At 37.3% G+C, this 22,421-nt stretch overlaps 1 pseudogene; it reads right to left on the reverse strand.

Moving 5' to 3' along the window:
* Positions 1 to 9,403: 9,403 nt before the first annotated feature.
* Positions 9,404 to 20,388, reverse strand: LOC137744364 (uncharacterized; annotated as a pseudogene).
* Between the last annotated feature and the right edge of the window lie 2,033 nt (positions 20,389 to 22,421).

Consider the following 22,421-nt stretch of genomic DNA (forward strand, 5'->3'; position numbering starts at 1 on the left):
AAAAAATTAAAATCTAATTTAAACAACATATTAAAATAATTAATTAAAAAATAAAAAAAATTCAAATTCTTCATCTTCCCCACCCCTTCTCCCACCATCGCCCCTTAGCACACCTGAGCCACCCCTTCTCCCGTCACCAACCCCGTCCCACGTCCCCCATCACCACCCCCTTCCCCCATCACTTCTACACGAAGCTTCTCCCTCCAGCACCAGCACCATCCCCCATCCCACTTTTGCTCTTCTCTCTCATTTCTCCCGTATTCCTTCTCCCTTGCTCCATTTCATGTTGTGATAGCAGCAAAATGCAGCACCGCCAGTGGCACTGCTCACCATTTCCCAGAAAATCGACGGATAATAAGAAAAGGGAAATCGAAGGGCGCCCCATGTTTGAATCCGGATGATATCCTGCAACAGAACTCGTCTGAGAATCTCAACGGGAATGTGGGGCTAATCGGGATTTTAGGGTTTCAATTTTCAATTTTCAATTGATTTGATGATTTTAGGGTTTCGATTTTCAATTGATTTGGGGCCAACACTCATCTCCTGGTTGTAAACATGTATAGCACTGACGGGGGAAGACGATGTTGCAGATGAAAAGGTCGTCCATGGTGGTCTCTTCGAACAGGGCTTGGGTGTCTGCGAATCAACCTAGTGCAGATAGCAATGCGAAAGCGACGAGCTTTCCGACAATGCGTTAGTGAGAGAAGGAAATGCCTGCCTTCGTGAAGAAAGCTTCGGCGGATTTGACTTGCCCTATGGAAAAGAAATGCAGAAGTTGCAGAAGCTTGGAGATGGGTCAGATCGTTGAATCTCAGTTCGCTGAGCGAGCAGCCGTGGGATAGAGAGAGGTTGCTGAAAAGCATCGAGAACAGAGGGAGGGGGAAGATTAGGCCCTTCTGATTGTAGTGCTGAGCATGGGAAAGTCGGATAAGAGAAGGTCAGCAAGGGTGGATGTGAGGGATGACGAAGAATTGAAGGGGGTGGGGCTCACTCTTTTTTGTTTTTATTTAAATAATTAAAACTTGATTTGTTTATTATTATTTTTATTTATGTGAACAAATTTGACTGACACTTCATCAATTAACAGTATACTTAACATAATTTTTAACGGGATGTATGAAATTGAAATAAAATGAAAGTAAACGTATGAAATTGAAATGTTTTAAAGATGTTGTATGAAATTGCAATCGACCCCAAACCTGAGGGGGTAAACTGTAATTTACCCTTAATTATAAGTCAGCAATGACAATGAACTAAATGCTTGGGGTAGAGATGAGTTCGGTTTTACTTGGTTCGAGTTTTTTAACCATCAAAATTGAAACCAAACCAATAGTTTTCAATTTGATTTTTTTTTTTTTAAATTTCGATTTGATTTTCAATCGGTTTGGGTTTTTTATTTTTATTTTTATTTTTATTGGTTAGGTGTTTGGTCCCATTTTTTATGGTTTTTTGTTTTCCTAGTCCACCCCTAACTTGGGGCATGGACCTCGGCCTTAAAACTTGAACCTGAATTTGGAATTGGTTAATATTTTTAAATTTAGGCCTCAAAACCCATAGTTCAAGTTCGAAATAGGAATCCAAAGGTTTGGGTCCGAAGAACTATGTCTGGACTTGTGATCTTGGTAGTAATCTAACTTTCTGTGTGAGTTTGGTTGTGTCATATTTGTTCTCGTTACACACATGATATGAACATTGGTTTTCTTTCAATATACTAACAAAATTACAAAGAAAAACTTCGAGGGCAACTGCCGTCAAAGGTATCAAACTACCAAAAACAACTAATGTACGAGACGGACATCAAAATATAAATAGGAAGCTTTGATAAAAACATATACCTCAAAATTAGTTTTGAAAACATATTGGACAAATAACCGTTGGTTTATTTGGTACGAAATTAAAAACCAATATATTCTTTGAAACTGAATAACTAATAACATAAAAACTTGAAAAACTCCATTTCAAAGTAAAAATTGAATGTCCAAGCCAATCGAAATGTCAAAAACTTTGCCATCTTCAACAAGGGTCAAAACATAGTGCTTCACACTCTTTAGCCCTCTACTGCTAGAGATGGCACGTGTTTTTAGGAAAATATCTAAAAATTACTTTGCTCATGTAAATAGTCGTTCCTTTTGGCACACATCTTATTCCATGTGTGGAAAATTTATTCGTTTTGTGATTTTAACGAATGTGATTTGTAATTAAGAGAGACTGACTTCTCAAACAATATACTCTATGGAAAGCAAAAGAGAACAAAAATCTAGACTTTCGGGTGAGATTCAGATGTCCAAAATCTAGACTTCTCAAAGAAACCCATGTTAATTTTTTCCTTCTTTTTGCTTTGTGAGATACTTCCATGGATGATTTGGGACCATCTAAAAAGATACCAGTGGACAAAATTATGAGAGTTGAAAGCCAACGGAGCCTCCAAAGCAACAAATGTATTGCTATCATAAAAAAGTTTAATTCCCACTTGTTTGATGTGATTATTTGACTCTCTTTCCATGCCTACCATTGATTGCTTCATTTGGTTTGAAAAGGAAGCAATGTTGGTATTCTCCATCTCCATACTCGCATTACTTTACTTTAGTTTAAAGTAGGAGGGAAATTGGAACTGTTCATGTGAACAGTGATTTGGATGATATTTCAGTTTATTTACAAGATTGCCACTAGGATGAAGGCGGCTGGGTTAGTTCGTTTTGGGCTGTGTTTGTTGGACTTACTTCAATTGTTGATGAGGTCAGCCTTTTGGGTGTTCAAATGATGGGAACGCCCATCTAGGGTTAAGATCAGACGGCCCGGATTAAAAGTTTGGAGGATGCTTCTGTCATCTTAATTGTCGAAATATTTCCCTCTTTTTCTCTCCCGACTCTCTTTGTAACCATCCATCCACCATGCGTTTGAGCGCTTCGTAGGTTGGGGAGGAAGACGACGACAAATCCACTATGAGTGAACTCGGCCTCCACTGCAACCCACTCATCGTCTTCGTTTCGTTTCAAAGATTTAAGCTTTTCTACATGTTGGTAAAGTACAAATTTCTTCCATAACTCTCGATTCAATAGTCATTTGATGCATTAATTTCAATCGTCTTTTTTTCCCCTTATTTCTTCTTCCTCTGCTTCGTTTTTGCTACTGCTGCTGCTACTTCTTCTTCTTCTTCTTCCCCCTTTTGGTTCCCCTATCTCTTGCTTTATTTATTCTGTGATAGAACCCAAAGGAAATAGAACAGTGCAGAAAGGAAAGGAAAGGAAATGAAAGGAAAGAATAAACTAAAGCTTCATAATTTCATTTCATGCCTTTCCCAAAAGGTGAAAGAGAGCTTATAAACAACCCTAGATGAGTGAATGCTCATGATTGGAACAATTAGTTTATCTTCTCGCATTGGAGAGCAATTAGTTTATCTTCTCGAACTGGAAAGCAGACCCTTTGGGTGACGGGGAATTGATTTACCCTATCGCACTGGAAAGCAATTAGTTTATCTTTTCGCGCTGGAGAGCAAACCCTTTTGGGTGTCGGGGAATTGGTTTACCCTATCGCACTGAAGAGTAATTAGTTTATCCTCTCGCACTGGAGAGCTGACCCTTTTGGGCATCAGGGAATTAGTTTACCCTCTCGTACTGGAAAACAATTAGTTTATCCTCTCGCACTGGAGAGCATGAAAGTCGTTCTAGTGAGTGCAGCTGAGGAAAACTGGACTGCTGGGACAATCGAAATAATCTTTAGCTTGCGAGGTCATGTTTGGCAATTTGTTTGAGACTTCAAACTGCTTGTAGACCTCGCGTAAGGGTGTAAGCGCAATGAGCTACTCCTAGAATTATTATTCCATCGTTAGGTGTTTCGTTGTATGCCCTTTTAAGGCTTGGTTAACACGAGCCACAGGGCAAGATTGGCATTGTTGGGAGCCGTGGTGCAGGATTGACACATTTATGAGCCATGATGATAGATCAATGGCTGTCGAAAGCAGGCTGAGCCACGGGAGTAGGGCTGGGGCACGAAAGTAGGTTGGGCCACGGGAGTGGGCTGCTCGACGGGAGCAGGCTGGGCCACGAGAGTGAGCTATGCCGCGGGAGCAGGCTTGGCCATGAGAGTGGGCTGCTCGGAGGGAGCAGGCTGGCCACGGGAATGAGCTGCTCATCGTATGATGCACGAGGGTGCGAGGCTTAGCAACGCGTTGGGCGTGGAGTGACATGACTTGGGTCGTGACCTTAGTGCCGTGAGCTGCCTTGGATGACATGGCTCGGGCCGTGGTGGTGACACCATGGACCTCGCCAAGGGTGGTTACCGTGGTAGCCACTGCGGTGGTTCTCGTGGTGGAAACTCGTGGTGGTGGTGCCGCTCCACCTATTGTCACATTTAGCCTCGTGGATCGCCGTGGTCCCATCTCTTGAATGTTGAAATTTTCATTTGTTGAAATTTCTAAATTTCTAGCCATTGTATTTCTCTTTTATGTTTTATCAAAGAATTTTTCCAAATAAAAAATTCTAATAATAAGAACGTACGAAAAATTTATAAATGGACAAGAAAATAGAAAACCTTGGATGCGAGAGTCTTCTATGAGTGTGGGACTCAACTCCCAATGAAAACACCAATTTGTGGATGCAAATTTCCGTCTTCTCCTTCTTGGACAAAATTGCACCTACTAAACAAATCACACCTTGGTCAAGGCCAAAAAGCCTCACCCGCCCATGATGAATTGGGGGGAGGGCCTTTGGCCGAAGAACCTCCGATGCCTAAGTTAGAATTTTAAGGGAAGAGTGTTTGGAGAATTTTGTAGAGTTTTGCAAGAGACTTGGAAGTAGTTTTTTGAGAGAATGAAGAGCTATTTATAGGGATATGGTCGGCCCTATTAGGAGAATAGGGACCGGCCATTTATGGTATTTTTTGGGTGTAATTTGTAGTTAATTAGTCATAAGGGGGGTGGTTTTGGCCGAAGAATCTCCAATGCCTAATTTAGAATTTTGAGGGAAGAGTGTTTGGAGAATTTTGTAGAGTTTTGCAAGAGACTTGGAAGTAGTTTTTTGAGAGAATGAAGAGCTATTTATAGGGATATGGTCGGCCCTATTAGGAGAATAGAGACCGGCCATTTATGGTATTTTTTTGGGTGTAATTTGTAGTTAATTAGCCATTAATAGATTAATTAGGTAATAAATCCATTAATTGACTAATTAACATAATTTAAAAGAAATGTTTTGGGGGTTATGGAATAATTACTTGTGGATAATATAGGATGAGGGTGGATGAAATAGTTTTGAATTTGTTACCTATTTTGGGCACTTTTGACTTGGTTGAGGGATGATTGCTCACTGCTCGCGTAGGAATCCCGGTATGCCTCAAGGAATTTGTCTTCTTTTATCCAAAAATTCACTTGTCGCCTTATAATTATTTTTGGCTGCACAATTAAAGTAAATGATTTTCATTTTTTGCTTTGTGCCTTTTGTGATTAAGAAAGTTTAGTCATTTGTTATTCACTTATTAATTAATTGGTGAGAGGATGAAACATTTCACTGCTGGTTACTAAGAAACTAATAGAATCTGACAGAAGAGTTTTCGTTTGTTTTTCTTTGCTTGCATTAATTTTGTATTTTTTTTTTTTTTTGAGAATTCTTTGTGCATATTTTTGGGAATTTTTATTTGGTTAGAGAAAGGGGAAGAATATAGGGAGAGGAGAATTATATCCTTCAATAGAAATGCTGCATTCGTATTTTGGGATGAGAATTGTTATTGGTACTCCGAAAATCTCATTTTACACTCCACGCTTTTTATATTTGGAAAGAAAAATACACTTGTGAGGGGCGTAAAATGAAATTTTTGGAATGCCAATAACACTTCCTTTGGGATAACTAATTGTAATAGAGAAATAATCTGATCTTACAGTCATTGCCATAGTATTTTATGTAACAACTATGCAATAATACATGGGTAATGTTAGGGAGACAAAATTTGTAAACTAAATAATGTTATCAATAGAATTGAACACATTTATCAATTATTAAGTAATAAACTAATCATCATCTTCAGTTCCAAAATATAGTTTACAAATTTAATTTTCCTAACATTACATGTAATATATACATGCAACTAAAATATTGGGAGTTGTTGAGTTAACGAGATCTTCATTTGTAGGTGGAATTTGGAAAGTTAACAAATTCAAGAACTTCGAAGATAACTAGTCGAGTCTCAAGCGCCCTCAAACCTTTTCGCAACACTAGTAGTTCCTCTGAGACTCCTCGACTGGTTAAAATTCTGAAAGTAAAACTTGAGCTAGAAATCTTTAACGTGTCCAAAATTTAGCTTAGTTTTTTTAAAATGTTTTCTGGGTAAGGTGTCCAAGTTTAGTTACTTATCAAAACTTCCACATTTGGAGGGAGGGGATGCATATTTTACCGAAAGAAACCAATGAATTTGTGAACCTTAAGCTATGAAGAAACTGAAATGTCACTGCACCCTAAGCCAAATATAGAAAAGGAATTGAGTTCTAGAATCAAATGATTCGAATCATTGAAATTTAATCCAATGATTACAATTATTATAACTTTTAGAGGATCCCTCTGTTTGTAGTCATTTAATCAAATTTCAATGGTCCAAATTATTTGATTAGTGGACTCAATTCCTTTAGATCCAGAAGAGATCCGATTCCAATATATGGATATGTGTAACAGTAGAGTCGTACACCGCGCTTAGATTGATCTAGCTAAATTGATGATGCATGTTGAAAGAGTAATACGGTAAAGACTAAATTTGTAAATCAAATGATGTATTATTAATATAAAATGAATGCATTTATCAACGTTTAAGTGATAATCTATCGTCAATTTTCATATCATTTAATTTATAAAATTTATCTACAAATTTAATCTCTTTAATATTACTCAGGTCGAAAATATAATGCAAACGGTTAGAATAAACTCGCGTACATGGATATGATGACGCGTCATATCATCTTTAAAAGATAGATTGTTAGAAGTGGGTTTTTTTTGTGTGTGTGTGTGATGGTTTCAGAAATCGATGCATTTCATTTGCTAAATTTTTTTTTAGCTTTGTATAATCTTGTTGCTGAAGGCTGAAGCAATCTTACCCACCAGAGGGAAATCACGTGACATGCTGCATGCTCATGATTTGGAGCATGCAGTTGGGTAATTAATCAGAGTTGTCAACTATTTGGACATGTGATGTGATAAATTTCCTCTAACGGTGATGCTTGATTGTGATTAAGCAAATGGTCTCTCTCTCTCTCTCAATTATTGGCCAACATGAAATGGTTTCCACAAATTCCACATGGTGAATCGTAAGCACTCTTCATTTAGCAGAGATATTTTGTTTTTATAATTATTTTGAAGAAAGATTTCAACTGTTATGTTTTCAGACCATTTAATTATTACAAGAGATTTAATAATTACAAAAGAACATCTATATACTCTAATACATCCAATGATGATGATTTTAAATTAAAAAACTATAACGAAAAGTTACCGGTCATTTTAATGAAAAATCATATTTTTATACTAAAAAGCCAATCATAGTACTATTCACTTTATCTTTTATTTTGTCATTATCGTTAAAACTTAAAATTTTTAAGTTATTTTCATTAATTTTTCTTTTAAATTATTTATATAGACCTATATGTTCAGGGATAAATTTGACTTTTTATTTTAATAAAAGACAATTGATGATATGGTTTTACGCCCGCGAACTTGCCAAACTATTTGGGGGTAAATAAGCGATCATTGTAAAATTACGCAACGTTGTACATATACAATTTCTTGTTGGAACTCGATGCATAATAAGGCTAAGAGTTCATATTACCACATACATGTGAGAGAAATGTTATGGAAAAAATATGGATAATAATTTTTGTCAGAAACCATACCAATTACGGTGTGGCCGTAGTATTTTTATTGTGAGTTATTTGGTTCACATTAATTTTGTGAGAGTGACCCCGTTCAGCTCACTTGGTTTCTTTATTCCATGCAAACCTGCAACTGATGATGATGATATATATTATCCGCTCCCTCGATCAATTTGTAGGCAATATGATATTTCTCCTTCTGCATGCGGTATCAGTACTTGGAGAGAGATGCACCTCTTTTAGCCCATATCTCTCTGTGCTGCATTAATGCTTTGCATGCATGCATGCATTTGCATTCTCACTCATCGCAGCCCAAAGAGAAGCTAATTAGATGTATGTATATATATAGTAGCTTAGATCATTCTTCGCATGGAATAACACCAAAAGATCGTCATCATTTTTATTGATTGCTAGCAAATATTGAAGTTAATTGGTTATAAAATGTTGAGCAATGCTAGGAAGACAACTGTATCACCGTTTAAAATCATATGATGTATCAAATAATATGTAGAGAGAAAACTTTCATGTACCGGAGATATATTGTTAAGAATGACTCAGACATTGAAGAGAGGATGGATTTGTATGAGCTTATAAATAAGTTGAGGTACTTCCTATAATGCCAATTGGTTTATGATGGAAGCTCAACTTTCTGGTATCAGAGGTTGTTCCACACGTGAGGTTCAACTGCCACACGTGCTCCATGTCACCTCGTTTGTGTTGTCCACGTGTTAAGCTTAAAAATTCGCCACACATGAGGGGGTGTGTTGAGAATGAATCCCACATTGATGGGATGAGGGACCTTGCATGAGTTTATAAATAAGTTTGACTACTTCCTATATTATCAATTGGTTTTACGGTAAAACTTCAACTTTCTTCTTGTATCTCACTATCACTCTCTTTCTCATCGATCACTTGACTTATCAAGTGATCATCGAGAAAGATAGGAAAAGCGAGATATACTCCGATAGAGAGAGGTATTTTTTTTCCTACAATCTACAACCAAAAACATAAATATTCATCCATTGATATGACATGTACGCACCAGCTTTCACCTCATATGGTATTTAAAATGTTGTGCAAAAATATCATACTCCCAAAAATATTCATCAATCTTGAAGCTTATAATCTTGGAAAACTTATTACATTTTTAAAACATTGCTGCAAGCCTGCAACTGCCAATTGTAGATGAATACACTTCCCATAACCTCTTATCTTTAAGAGGCCTACTTTTTTTTTTCCCCCTTTTTGAGGATAAGAGTTCCGTAAAAAACTGTCATATTTAATATTAGAATTTTTTTTTTTTTTTTTGAAAAAAAAGCCAAAAAAATATGCATAAGAGAAATCTTTGTATCTTTTCAATATAAAAGGGTAAACATTTTCATTCGAATTTAATAACATTATTACCTTTGAAAAAAAAAAAAGGGGTAAATTGCAAAAAACTACCTCAATTATTGGTCTCATGACGCTATTATACTTCATCTTTTAAAATTGACAATGTCATACCTCATCTTTAGAATTTGGTCCAATGTTATACCTTCCGTTAGATTGGCCGTGAATTTCTCAGTTAAGTGCTGACATGGCTTGATTCGGAGCCCATTTTCTATTAAAAAAAAAATCAATAAAATATTAAAAATAATAATTTACCCTTAAAAAAAAAAAGAAAAAAAAAAGAAAAACCCAAACACCCATCTTCCCATCCCTTCTCCTTCCCCTTCCCTGCAACCCATATCCATTCCCTTTCCCCTTCCCTACAACCCCCGACCCCTACCCCACCCACGCCAACATCTCCCCCCCAAACCCACCTCTCCCCGCCCTTTGGAATCCCACCACTAAAATTGTTCCTAGATAAATCAACATATGTGATATCAGTGAGACTGCTGAATTTCAATGGAATCTCACCTGAAAACATGTTATCTTCGAGTCGAAGACGAACCAAAGATGAACAGTTTGACAGAGAAGTGGAGAGGCCGCCGATGAAGTTGTTCGAAAACATCATCAGCTTAAAGAGCTGGCCATTTGCACAGATATCCGGTGGAACGCCGTCGCTGAGATTGTTTGTGGAGACATCCACCCACCCGAGCATCGAGTTTCTCCCCAAGCTCCGGGGAAGGTTGCCGAAGAAGTAATTGTTCCACAAAAGCAGCATCTCCAGCGATGGAAGCTCTGCAATTTCGTCAGGAACTTTGCCGGCCATCTCGTTGTAAAAAAGGCTGAGGAGTTTAAGGTTTTTCAGCTCCGAAAATTTTCTGGGGTCGACCCAGAAATCAGATTGTCAGAAAAATCCAAGCTTTGGAGAGCTCTGATGTTGCTGAGCTCCACTGGAATCGACCAAGAAAGCTGGTTTCTGAAAAGGAAGAGGGATTCGAGATTGTTGAGATCCTCGAGGGATTTTGGGATGGCGTCGGAGAGATTTGCATAGGCAATGTCGAGATACTGGAGTTCCGTCATGTTCCCCAATTGCCATAGAATGTTTCCGTGGTAATAATTGTAGTCGATTTCCATGTGCGTCACTATTTTGAGCTTCCCCAGTTACGGCGAAATGCTTCCAATGATCAAATTCCCAATGAGATGAATAAACTCGAGGAGGCAGAAAACACCGTATTCTGATGGGATCGATCCCCGGAAGTAGCTTCCGGCTAAATTGAGGATTTTGAGGTTCTGAAGCTCTGAAATTTCGGTGGGGAGCAACCCAGAAAAGTTGTTGCCAAATGCGTCGAGAACAATGAGGTTTTGAAGGGCTGAGACTCCGACGGGGAAGTGACCGGAGAAGTTGTTTCTGCTGATGTCTAATGTTGTAAGGATGGTGAGGTTGAAAATTTCAGCGGGGAGGTGACCGGAGAACGAGTTATAACTGAGGTTGAGTGAGACAAGGTCAGTGAAGACGGTGATGGGAAGATGGATGTTTGGGTTTGTTTGTTTTTTTTTTTTTTTTTCTTAGTGTAAATTATTATTTTCAATATTTTATTAACTTTTTAATAAAAAGTAGGTTCCGAATCAAGCCACGTTAGCATTTAACTGCGAAATTCATGGCCAAGCTAACGAAAGGTATAACATTGGATCAAATTCTAAAGATGGGGTATGTTATTGTCAATTTGAAAAGATGAGGTATGATAGTGTCATGAGACAAATAATTGAGGTAGTTTTTTGTCATTTACCCAAAAAAAATATATATGAAAGGGCACATTTGTAGGCTTTGCCCAGGGCTTCCAAAACTTCCGGTCCAGCCCTAATTCTTACCTATTAGCTAGACTTTGTTTTCATGTCCCTCCTCTTTTACTTATATCTTAATTATTTCAAGAGTGGTTAGGTTTATACCCTCCACTCTTTGCTTCTTTTTTTTTTCTTTTCTTTTATGAGGGTAAGGTTTGCGTCTTCTCTGACTTGATGTAATTTTTTTTTTTTTATTTCACTAAAATATCAATCAGTCGAGGTTTCTTTATTAAAAAAAAATAAAAATACTTCTTTAGTTGGTATAGCACTGGAAAACAGCAAAGCTGACAAAAACATTGTTTGACATTCTAATTGGAATTTCAATCTATACAGATATAGCCTTTTCGTTTTCCTTTCTATCTTCCAAATGTACCTATTGCATCGTCTCTCAATAGACTTTCCAACAAATTTTATAGATTATTGATATAAGGATTATGATTGTGTGTGCCACTGCCAATGAAGTGTATATGGTAGCCGATTGATCATAATCTGTGGAAGCACTATATAACCAGGTACGTGTAGCCTGTTTTTACACATGCATAAAGAGCTTTTATATTTCTTTATTTGATCTCTTAATCATTTGTTTAATTAACGCCCATAACCAAGGGAGCTCATGTCATGTGATCAAGAACACAAAGAAAAGTTACATTAGATTCCAAACCTTTCGCAGAAGCCAGAATTAATAGTTAAAGAATCGATGTACGGAGACTTTGTGCTCTTAAAGCACCTCCATGCATCATGTGCTTTGCATCCATCCAATGCTTAAGGTAATGAAAGACACCTATCCCAATATCTAGATAATAACCAAAGCCATGCCCTATTAAAGAACCCGTTTACATCTAATTGTACGATTTGTTCATCTCCTTAATTTGACCTTTGACCAAAAAATTATTGTGCATTATTACTTCCTATTTTAATACATGTTGGTTGCTTAACCCATAGTTTATTTCCCAATTTGTTAATTGTTAAACTTAGTTGGGATCTATTTCATAATGCATTATATATAGTTGAAGGTGGTGGATTGTGGTAGTGATTAATGACTTTTTCTTCAGTGTATCGTGTCTAAAGTTCAAAATCTTTTTCTTATTTTTGGTGTAAATTAGTGTACAATATCGTTTGTAATAAAATACTCAGTATATTTAGTCGAGAGCAATCATCTCCAATAGACTCCTTAATTAAGAGCATCGGTCTCCAATGAAGATGTTAAAATATCTTTAATATGTATTTTTTTTAATTAATTGGAGAATTCTCCTTTAAAGAAATATAAAATATCCATCTTGACCGAAAAATATAAATAAAACTTAAATTACATATTTTTTTTTTTCTTCCCATCTTAAAATATAACAAAGTTTTCTTGTAAGAACATCAACATCAACATCAACATACCGCAACTAATCATTTGATTAATCCAGCGTTAGTCAAACCCACTATAAAAGGCCATATAATTAATGATCACAAGGTAGAATGGAAAGGACTTCCATGTTCACTCTATGTACATACGGGATTTGGATTCTCGCCGGATCTCCTCTCCAGGAATTTTAGGGATCAATGCATATGGACCATTGATAAGAAATCATGCGGTCACAATTTTTATTTTTTTTATATTTTTCATGCAAAACGAGGCTGCTTTACTTTTAAAAATATAAAAAACATTTAATTAGAATCGTACGATTTTTGATCAATGGTCTACTCGCGTTGATTCCAAGGATCCTCATGATCCAAAGGGAGGGGATCCGAGGATCCAAATAAGGTAAGCATTATTTTATTTGGTCATTTCTCTTTAATTTTCGATTAAAATAAAGGTCATATCACATGGAATAGCATTGGGTGCCATCTTCCACGATCTTCTAAGCATCTCAAAACCTAATAATCTAAAATGAAATTCAATTGGAAACATTATTATACATCCAGTGTGGATATCAAGACAGAAAAGCTTGGAGAGAATAATTTTGGCAAAGCAATCTGGATGCCTTTTGGGTTTTGACTGTTAATGGTAATGCAATATAAAATATTTCAGGTACGAAAAATACTCCAATTGCAATAAGAAAAATACTACATTCTTATTATAAATATGCAAAAGTTAGAGAGATAACATTTGCTAGGGACATGAGCAAAGCGGGTGCAAAATATCACACTGTTTAGTTTCGTAACTATAACACATAATGATTGCAGGTAAAAAGAGGAAGTGAGGGATACTAATATTATTGCTTTCAATTCTTTTCTTTTGCAGTGTGTATTGTGATCACACACGGAGTACTCTTTATATAGAGCAACATCTGTGACAAACCAAACAAATGAAATGATTGCCACTTTTGAAAACATTACACAACAACAAATACATCACTATTTTCAAGTCTTCCTCACTGTGGTCATTCATTCTCACAATTTTATAACACTCCCCATTGGATGCCCACAAATTAACATCAATTGCCTTGTTAAAACTTTGCTCGAAAAAATCTAGTAGGAAAAAACCATAGCGAAGGAAAAAGAGTACAACTTTACTTGTATTGTTGATATAGTGTTAAACATGCTTATGTTGCCTCGTTAAAACCTTGATAGGAAAATCCCAGTGGGAAAAATCTTAGTTGAAGGAAAAAAATTACAACAAGCATGCATCATAGATGCTCCCTCTGATATGTATCTCCTATTGATTCCGCATTCTTCAAATTTAATTGATTGGTAAGTCGACGTAATCCAATACCTTGCACTAACTTCTGAAACGTGCACTTTGGTAAAGATTTAGTGAACAGGTCTACCAGATTTTCATTGAAACGGATTTGTTTGACTTCAATAATTTTAGCATTTTGAAGCTTATGTGCACTGAATTTTTTTGTAGATATGTGTTTAGTCTTATCGCCCTTGATGAATCATTCCTTCATTTGGGCAACAAATGCTGCAATATCTTCATGAATGACAGTTAGAGTGTCTGTCCTTGAAGGTAGACCACATGAATTCCGGATACGATGGATCATTGATCTTAACTAAGAACATTCACGACTTGCTTCATGTAAAGCAAGTATTTCTGAGTGATTGGAAGATGTAGCAACTAATGTTTGTTTTATTGAGCGCTATGAGATTGTTGTATCTCCATTAGTGAACACATATCCAGTTTGTGAGCAGGCTTTATGCGGATCAGAGAAAAAACTAGAATCTGCATATTTAACAAGGATCTGGTCCTTTGTGGATTTCTTTGATCTGTTGTCCCACGAAGGTATTGTAAAACATCTTTGACTTTCTTCCAATGACGAATTGTTGGAGTAGAGCTATACATTGCTAACAAGTTGACTACAAAAACTATATCTGGTCTAGTCCATTGTGCTAAATACAATAAAACATCTATTACACTCAGATATGGTACTTCTGGACCAAAGACCATTTCATTATCTTCTTTTGGATGGAATGAATCTTTCTTAATGTCCAAAGAACTAACGATCATTGGCATGCTGAGTGGATAAGCATTGTCTATGCCAAATCGCTTCAGGATTTTTTCAATGTAAGCTGATTGATGGACCAAAATTCCATTAGCACAATATTCTGCAGGCCAAGACAATATTTTGTTTTTCCAAGGTCTTTCATTTCAAATTTGCTTTTCAGATACTCAACAGTTTTATTGAGTTCTTCAGGGGTTTCAACTAGGTTTATATCATCGACATATAGTCGCTATAGCAAATCCAGAATTTGATTTCTTAATGAACACACAAGGGCAAATGACATTGTTGGTATATCGTTCTTTGATCAAATACTCATTGAGACGATTATACCAAATTTGTCCAGATTGCTTCAGCCTATATAATGATCGTCTTAATTTGATTGAGAGCATACCTTGTGGTTTGTTAGTCGTTTCAGGCAACTTAAGTCCTTCTGAGACATTCATATATATATGTCAGTATCTAATTCTCTATATAGATACGCAGTGATGACATCCATAACGCATTTCAATTTTTTTTTGAAACCACTAAACTTATTAAGTAACAGAACGTAATTGCGTTCATTACAGGAGATTATATCTCCTTATAATCAATTATAGGTATTTATGAAAAACCTTGTGCAACGAATCATGTTTTGTGAATACCCATTTGTTACCTATGGGGTTTACACCAGGCGGGGTTTGGACTACCGGTCCAAAAACACTTCACCTTTCCAAGGAATTTAATTCTACCTGGATTGCATCTTTCCACTTAGGCCAATCTTATCTCTATTTGCATTCATCAATAGAGCGGGCCTCACTATCATCACTTAATATGATTTTAGTGGTTACTGCGAATGCGAACAGGTCGTCGATGATTATTTCATTTCGATCCCACAATTCGTTAGTACATGCATAATTTATGGAGATTTCTTTGCTTTCATGTACTTTTGGACATGTGTCTCATCAAGGACATTTTCCTTTCCTGAAAGTACAAAATCATGAATTGTGGATTTGTCATTCATTTTATTTTCTTGAATGATTTCATTTGGATTCAGTTGTGCCCTCATCTTTCTCTTTCAAGGGGCTGAATCTTTTGAACTTGGGGGTCTACTAAGCTTTAGGCATGCACGAGATGAATAATTTGCTGCCATTTTATTTTTTCCAACAGGGACATCAATTCTTGCAGACGTATTTGCAACTGATATATGTGATTTTGTCGCTTTTGTAGCATCATTAAATGCATCTGGCATTTGATTAGCAATACTTTGAAGGTGAACGATCATTTTCACTTCATTTTCACATTAAGTGTTTTGTAGATCAAAATGGGATAAGTTGGGTACAACCCATGTCAGCTCTTGCCATTTTTCTGGAATGGTATTTTCTCCCCTTAACTACGGGAAGACTATCTCATCAAAGTGACAATCCGTAAAACGAGCTGTAAACATATCACCTGTCAAGGGTTCCAAATATCTAATGATAGATGATGAATCAAAACCTATATAAATTCTCAGTCTGTACTAAAGTCTTATTTTAATGCGTTGTGGTGGTGCAATAGGCACATAAACAGCACAACCAAAAACTCGTAAATGTGAAATGTTTGGCTGATGCTCAAACACGAGTTATATTGAGGAGTATTGGTGGTTGACTATATGTCTCAATCAAACCAATGATGCATTATGTAAGATGGCATGTTCCCATGCAAAGACTGGCAATTTATTTTCATGAGTAGAGTGCGAGCTATTAATTGAAGCTGCTTGATAAATGCTTTTGCTAGACCATTTTAAGTATGGACATGAGGAATAAGGTGTTCAACGTCAATAACTAGTGTCATGCAGTAATCATCAAATGTTTGAGACGTAAATTCACTAGCGTTATCAAGTCGGATTGACTTAATGGGGTAATCTGGGAATTATGCTCTTAACTTAATTACCTGAGCAAGAAATCTCGCAAAAACTACATTTTGAGTAGACAAGAGGCAAACATGTGATCATCGGGTAGATGCATCAACCAAAATCATAAAATATCGAAATGGTCCACAAGATGGTTGAATAGGCCAACAAATATTCCCTTGAATTCTTTGCAAAAATGATGGGGATTTAGCATCAATCTTTAGTTCTGATGGTCTAATTACCAACTTCCCTTGAGAATAAGTCTCGCAAGGGTTTTCATTTGAGATAGCAATGTGTCTGCTCAATAATGGATGTCTATTAGAGTTAGTAATGATTCTACGCATGATAGTAGATCCTGGATGACCCAAACGGTCATGTCAAAACATGTAAATTTTTAGATCAATGAACTTCTGGTTCATGATAGTATGTGCTTCAATTGTCTTTATGTATGTATAATACAATCCACTCGATAAACCACACAACTTATCCAATGTACGCTTCCGGGTATCATTGGAGGTAATGCATAGATATTCCATATTTTCTGCACTTTTCGTTTCAATGTGGTATCCATTTAAATGTATGTCTTTAAAACCCAACAAATTTTGAGTACATCGAGTAGCGTACAATGCATTTTGTATGGACAATATTGTTCCATTTGGTAACATGATATGGGCTTTTCTTGAGCCTTCAATTACATCTGATTGGCCTGATATTTTTGTTACCTTTACTTTTGTAAGCATCAAGCTTGAGAAATATTTTTGATCTTGAAGTATTGTCTGCATGGTTGCACTGTCTGCAAGACAAATATCTCCGCCATTGCTCTTGTTTTGAGAATAACCATAGTTTTTTATACATGCTCTCTAAGTAAGGGAATCACAGCTAAAAACAATTTATTCATAATAAAAGGAAATTGAAATGCCATTTTTATTGAATTGAAATATGAGTTTTAAACTACAAGTTCAGATAATAAGAGTACATCAAACAGAAATGATTCAATCGGACCGATACACTTCATTCCCTCTTTCCACAATGAAGTTTGAGACATCTAGGTGGGCTGTGTTCAATTGCCATGTTAAATCAAACACTAGATCATGTATATCCATTGGTTTAGCCTGATCAAGGAAATTGGTTTCGACACCCTTCTCTTTGAGGAAAGCTTGATACAGGTCCACCAGATGTTTTGGGGTACGACAGGTATGCGCACAGTGCCCTTTGCCACCACATCTATGGCAGGATCCTTCAGGGTTTCTAGGAGTATTGTTCATATGAGCTTTACCTTTTTGGCGATTTACATTGTTGAAACTCGGGCCTGAATTATGCATTGGAACCCGGTTGTAAAACTGGACACCATGATTCTTGCCTTTTTCGTTCCACCGACCTTATTTGTGGCCACGTCCTTGTTTGTAATTATTTCCACGAGAGGATGTGGTGTTCACTTTGAGGGAAGCAACATTCATTTCTAGGAATAGTGCCGATCTAGTAGGTCGAGACTGATGATTTTTCATCAGAAGCTCATTGTTTTGTTCAACCACAAGGAGCACCGATATCAGCTGGTTGTACTTAGTAAAGCCTCACTCTCTATACTGTTGCTGCAGGAGCACGTTGGAGGCATGAAAGGTTCTGAAAGTCTTTTCCAGCATATCTTCCTTAGTGATGGTCTCCCCACAAAGCTTCATCTGGGAGCTAATTCTGAACATTGCAGAGTTGTACTCTGCAACCGACTTGAAATCTTGGATCCTTAAGTGTGTCCGCTCATAACGAGCCCTTGGAAGAATCATCGTTTTCTGGTGATTGTATCGATTTTTCAATATCTTCCAGATGACTAATGAATCTTCAACCGTTAGATACTCGTTTTTCAGTCCTTCATCAATATGACGACGAATAAAGATTATGGCATTTGCTCGATCTTGAGAGGATACACTGTTTTCCTTATTGATGGTTTCTCCAAGATTCCCTGCCTCTAGATGGATCTTGGTATCCACTACCCAGGTAAGATAGTTATTCCCAGTAATATCCAGGGCAACAAAATCAAGCTTTGCCAAGTTCACCATTTTCTTTTCTGAAAGAAAAATGAGATGTGTAAGAATTTGCAATAATATGTATTCTAAAGGAATGTAGTGTTAGAACTTTTGGTTCTTACAAATATTTCATTTTGATCTTCAGGCGAAAATGATAAGCACTCGAAACTTCAAGCTCGAGATTTACATGATTAATGAAGATGGTGATTATACCACCACTCTCATTGAAACAATATAGCATAGTATGAGCGATTATACCGCACCACTCAAGCAGCAAAAAAATTTAAATATACAGAGCAGGGTGGACGATTATACCACACCACTTAAAATTTCAGTAAAATTAAATCTGCAGTTCAAGATGGGAGATGATACTACACCATCTTCAATTGCAGTAAAATTAACATAAATAACTACTGGGTTAGTAATCAGGAGCTAGACCAAACAAGAAATCAAAGATATAAGTAATTGTTATATTGATAACTAGAAGCAGACATGGTGCTAGCAGTTCTTCGCGAGGGTACATCAAGTAGGTGAGGCAGAGAAGGAAGAAGAACAGGACAATCCTTGGAGGAAGAATTTTTCGGTGAAGAGAGATGAGAACTGATTAAGGTTAGAGAGTTGTGCTAATAATGTGTTATAAATAGGCAAAAGTTAGAGAGATAACCTTTGCTAGGGACATGAGCGAAGCGGGTGCCAAATATCACACTGTTTAGTTTCGTAACTATAACACAAAATGATTGCAGGTAAAAAGAAGAAGTGAAGGATACTGATATTATTGCTTTCAATTCTTTTCTTTTGCATTGTGTATTATGATCCCATACATGGTGTTCTTTATATAGAGCAACATCTGTGACAAACCAAACAAATAAAATGATTGCCACTTTTGAAAACATTACACAACAACAAATACATCACTATTTTCAAGTCTTCTTTACCATGTGCATTCATTCGCACAATCTTACAACACTTCCAAAAGTTTTCTGACATCCAAACATGCATGAGCATAGTTAGAGGTAAAAGTAACTCAACTTTAATTCAAAAATAATAACTTTTTAACTACATGTCTTTAAAAGATACTCTGATTGCTAATTGCATGCAAGAATTTCTCTAAAAGATTGAGCGAGTGTGAATCACTAGAATATTAATTAATGAACTTAGAGGAAATGATTATATATGTATCGATCGAATGGAGTGGATTGGCTAAACATATTAGTGAAAATAAAAGGTGTACGGCTAAACATATATATGTATATTGAACACATTAATATGAGTTCGTAGGGGCAATGAAAATTCCCTATGTTACTAGATTCTATATATTTGGGATATGATTATTTACAAGCTTAAATTGTGGAATATTGTAGCAAATCTTTGTAATGCTATTTAATCATTATTGTCATGATCAATATAACTAGTTTAAACTGGTAAAACATGAATTAATTTAATTTGAAATGTAGCCAAATTTTGGACATGCACGCTGAAGACTTTGTCAATTTTATCTTTGGGCTAAAAAAATTTTAACCAGTAATTCAAACACTGCTTTATGGGGCCTCAACTGGCTATGTATGTAAAATATTGAAGAAGAATAAGGGTTTAGTCTTTTAATTTCCCCTAATTCCTATTGTTTGAGTTAATATTTGAACATTGGGTGGCAAGTGTGTGGAAGCCCATAAATGCCAATTAGAAGGAAAACTTGTCTGAACCCCAAGCATCAAGCCCATAGACAAATTGGCGCCTTCCCATTAATGCATAGCCCATACACCTATGATTTAAATGTAAAGTGATGGGGACATAATGGTCTTTAGTTGCCTGAGTTTGACCCTAGCTAAACATCTCAAGCCTATTTATGTGACTGCTCATCTGGAAGGAGTACCCTTGAAGAGGGTTGTGATTGATGGAGGAGCTGCGGTCAATGTGTTGTTGTACAAGCAAATGAAAAAAATGTGTAGAAGTGAGAAGGATCTCATCCTCACAAATCTAACAGTTTCCAGCTTTTCCGAGGCCATCTGTAACATCCCACATCGCCCAGGGGAGTGATCCTTAAATGTATATTCCCATCCCTACCTAGCACGAGGCCTTTCGGGAGCTCACTGGCTTCGGGTTCCGTAGGAACTCCGAAGTTAAGCGAGAAGGGGGCTAGAGCACTCCCAGGATGGGTGACCCACTGGGAAGTTGCTCGTGAGTTCCCAAAAACAAAACCGTGAGGGAATGGTAAGCCCAAAGCGGACAATATCGTGCTACGGTGGTGGAGCGGGCCTGGGAAGTGGTCCAGCCCGGGCCGGGATGTGACAAATTTGTATCAGAGCCAATCCCTGGCCGGAAATGTGCCGACGAGGACGTCGGGCCCCTAAGGGGGGTGGATTGTAACATCCCACATCGCCCAGGGGAGTGATCCTTAAATGTATATTCCCATCCCTACCTAGCACGAGGCCTTTCGGGAGCTCACTGGCTTCGGGTTCCGTAGGAACTCCGAAGTTAAGCGAGAAGGGGGCTAGAGCACTCCCAGGATGGGTGACCCACTGGGAAGTTGCTCGTGAGTTCCCAAAAACAAAACCGTGAGGGAATGGTAAGCCCAAAGCGGACAATATCGTGCTACGGTGGTGGAGCGGGCCCGGGAAGTGGTCCAGCCCGGGCCGGGATGTGACACCATCACTAGAACTTATGAGATATTGCCCCTAGAGGTTGACCTGGGTTCCAAGCAAATCAGGTTAGCCTTCTTTGTGGTGGACAATACTTCCCACTTATGGAGCTTTGCTTGTTGAGATTAGATTCATCAGAGTCTGTTTGTGCCTTCCACCCTACACTAAAAGATAGCAGTTTACCATGAGGAATGAGCTATGAGACTAGGATTTTGGGAAATGGTAGAGGCCGAGTCACGACCATTCCTCCCTACTGCCAACGTGGCAAAAGCCAACTTTTACAATCCTAGTATTGGGATTCTCCAATGCTTAGGAGCTGATGAAAATGGTTGCCCGACTAAGGTGACGGCCTAAAAGCTTTTGGAGCAAGGATTGTTTCTCACCAAGGAAGAATGAGACAGGCCCCATATTGTCCCAACTCCCTAACACTAGTAATGCTAGAACAAAGAAGAAAAGACCAAATGGTTGCAATCAGGTCCTTAATCAAAAGATTGTTGGTGTATGGAAGAGAGAAGAAGCATGAAAGGGAGAGCTTGACCGACGAACAAGAGGAAGAAGCATCAAACAGCCAAAATAGAGGTGAATAAAAGATTTTTAGGAAGGAATTGGAAGCGGCCATACAAATGGCCGAATCTATATATGACATGGATGGGCCAGAAGACTTACCCGAGAATCCAGAGTTAGTTGAGTTTTTGTGTGTAAAACTTGACAAGCCACCACCAGAGGTGCAAGACCCCTTGGAGACTATTAATTTAAGAACACATGATGCCTATTAAGGAGGGATATAAACCTGTAAAGCAAGCACCATGGAGGATGTCAAAGGAGATCGAGGAAAAAGTCAAAGAAGAAATGACTAGTGAAGGCTGGATTTATTAGGCCTGTCAAATATGTCGAGTAGTTGGCCAACATTGTACCTGTATACAAAGTTATCACTAAAGCAGTTCGATGTTGTGTTGACTATAGAAACATTAATGGAGCCACACCTAAATATGAGTATCTCATGCCCATGGCTGACTTATCCATAGATGTAGTTGCTAAACACAAAGTCCTATCTTTCATGAATGGGAATACCGGTTATAATCAGATAAAAATGGCTAAAAAAGATGTACACAAAACAGCTTTTTAGGTGCCTAGGCCATGTGTGAGCATATGAATACTTAGTCATGTCGTTCCAGCTTAAAAATGCTGGTGTAACCTATCAAAGAGTGATGAATGCCATTTTTCATGACTTGATCGGCCATAGCATGGAAGTATACATTGATGACATCGTGATAAAGTCCAAAACTGAATAACAGCACTTGGTAGACATTAAACAAGCTTTAACAAGAATGAGAATCCATAAACTGAAAATAATTCCAAAGAAATGTGCTTTCGGGGTAAGGTCGGGCAACTTTTTAGGATTCCTTGTTCATCAAA

This window comes from Pyrus communis, chromosome 9 (assembly GCF_041283825.1).
Source record: "Pyrus communis isolate YQ-2024b chromosome 9, ASM4128382v1, whole genome shotgun sequence".
In the NCBI taxonomy this organism is placed as follows: Eukaryota; Viridiplantae; Streptophyta; class Magnoliopsida; order Rosales; family Rosaceae; genus Pyrus; species Pyrus communis.